This window comes from Helobdella robusta (genome assembly GCF_000326865.2).
Source record: "Helobdella robusta unplaced genomic scaffold HELROscaffold_111, whole genome shotgun sequence".
NCBI lineage: Eukaryota > Metazoa > Annelida > Clitellata > Rhynchobdellida > Glossiphoniidae > Helobdella > Helobdella robusta.
Genome location: NW_008703624.1, coordinates 228,293 through 231,180, shown reverse-complemented (window position 1 = coordinate 231,180; position 2,888 = coordinate 228,293).

The window sequence follows — 2,888 nt, the reverse complement described above, 5'->3', positions numbered from 1 at the left end:
TGATGATTTGACGTTGTAGTCATCAGGTATGTACGGAGTAAGAATTTTGTTTAAAAATTTGGCGATTGGATAAGTGACGGTAGGTATCTGACTGATTATGGGTCTTAGAGGATTGTTAGGTTTGTGTGTTTTGACGTTTCCATACAAATAACCAGGTTTGTATTCTCCTATAAGTATTGATAGTTTTTCATCATCAGGTAGGTACTTATTTATTTTTCGAATAATATTATTAAGATCGGTTTTTAATTTAGGGGTGGGGTCAGAATCCATCACTTGGAATTTTGAAACATCATTGACAATACTACTTAATTTATCAAGATAGTCTGTTTTATTTAAAATGACGTACATTGAGGATTTATCAGCACGACGAACTATTATGTCTTTATTATTTCTAATCTCTTTAGCAGCTACTTTCATGCTGTTTGTTAAAATTTTGCTGTTAAACACACCACGTTGTTTTTTCGATTCGGATTGAAGATGTATAGCAATTGATGGGTTGACAATTATTTTGTGTTTTTGTTGTAACTGTAAAATATTTTCCATTAGTTTTTCTACCTCTATCTGTTTGTCAATATTTCGCGGTTTGTTGATGTAGTGGCAATTTAGGCCCAAGTTTAGAAAATCTATTTGTTGTTGAGTTAGATTATGGGTACTAAGGTTGATGAAACGGTTATTATCTTTGTTGCTTGCTTTTAAAAGGTTTATAAGTTTATTGTTGGTACGAAGTTTGACGCGGCGTCGATGTGAAGTTGCTGTTTGTTGTAACCATGTTTCAATAGGTATTTTATCATCATTGGTTATTTGAAGGTTGTTAAAATTTTGATTCAAATTGTTTAAATTAGTTGTAATATCGTTCACAATATGTCGTTTATTATCTAACTCCCGATTAAGATGTAGTAGGCGTTGCTCACGTTCTTGCTCGGTAGTTAAGCTTGATCGGCTGGACGAGGTTAGTTTGGTAAAATTAGGAAGAAGACCAAGTTCTATACAGTTGTTCAAAAAATCCACCGACGATTCAGCATTAACAAGTTTTATGGTTGATTTTCTAATATTTTGAACTAGTTCTTTACAATTAAGTCTATTCAAAATGTTGAAATCCATTTTATAATCGTTTATGATTTTAATTGTTAAAATTAATCAAGCAAGATCCCATTTTTATAATCGTTTATTTTTTTTTTTTTTTTATATTATTATTAAAGTTATGCATATAGATCTATTTCGACGTAAAGTCATCATCAGTGCAATATATATTTTAAATAAATTCTATTAATAGTTAATTAGTTGTATTTTTTAATATATTAAAATAAAATAAAAGTAACGAAATAAAAACGCAAAGGTTCATTGAAATTAGTAAACAAAATATTTGAAATTATACGATTGTTCATGCTACGTGGCCGTTGTCAAGATGGCAACCAACAATGTCACAAATTTGAAGCGCGAAATTAATTAGAATATCGTTTCTATTATTATTATTATTATTAATATTATTAATTATTATTTTTATTATTATTATTATTAACCCCAATTGAACAATTAAACCGGCCCCTCTAAAATGTACCCACTTGCAGTGACGAGCATTTTAGATTAAATAGGATTTTATAATTATTCCATTATTAATATTTGGTATTTGGAGTTAAAAATAAAAGGATGTTCCCATTATTGTTATTATCATTATCGATATCATTATTATTATTATTATTATTATTATTATTATTATTATTATTATTATTATTGTTATTATCATCATCATCATCATTATTACCATTATTATTATTGTTGTTGTAGTTGTTGTTCTTTTTATTGTTGCTGTTGTTGTTGCTATCGTTGTTTGTATTGTTGTTGTCGTCGTCATCATTGTTATTAAAAGTATTATTATTATTATTATTATTATCGATGACGTTAAAATTATTAGCAACAATGTTGACGTTGTTAATTAATCTATGCGTAGGGAGAGTTGTTTTAATTTGTTGTTGGTTGTTCAATGTAGGTTTTTGCATTTCTATTAGAATGGCTTCAGCGAGTTTAAGATTTTGATATTGTTGGGTACTATATCTACTCGTTTCATTTTGTTTCTCGCCTTTAATTAATTTACCAACAAGAGTAACTTGTAACGCCAATTCATTAATCGACAACATATTTACGAACCTGTATCAACATTGCGAAAGTGGAGTCATAGTATCAGACTTTTCTGACCATTTTCCAGTTTATGCAATAGTAGAAAATTTTAAAACTGCTATCAATGATGACCAAATTTTATGTAGAAAAATTAATAAAACATCCATTTTCTTTATAAAAAAAGCCCTCTCACTTCAAAATTGGCATTCAGTTAAAAACGAGAATCATATAGATACAGCATGCCTGAATTTCTACAATATACTCAATAAAACTCTTGACACATACGCACCTCTGCAGTGGCAGAAACAAAAATATAAAAAAGCATGGGTATCTGATGAAATAATAAAATTATCAAAAAAACAGAATCGACTGTATAAAATAGCAGTCGCTGCACCAAACTCCGCTAATGTTGAAAAATATAAAAAGTTTAGAAATTACTTTACATCAGCAAAGAGAAAGGCAGAAAAAAATTATTTTCAACAAAAATTTGAAGAGGCAAAGAGTTGCTCCAAACAAAAATGGGAAATAATAAACGGTATAATGAATAGAAAACAAAACAATCTTGAAATTAATAAGCTAAAAGTTGACGACAAAATCATCGAAGACCCAGAGGAAATAAGTATTCTTTTCAATGAATACTTCATCAATGTCACAGAGAAGCTGTTAGAAAATCAAATAGTTACTGAAGATAAATTAAAAATAAATAGTGCAATCTGTAAATCAATGTATATGAACTCCACCAATGAAGAAGAAGTAACGTACATTGTTCAAAA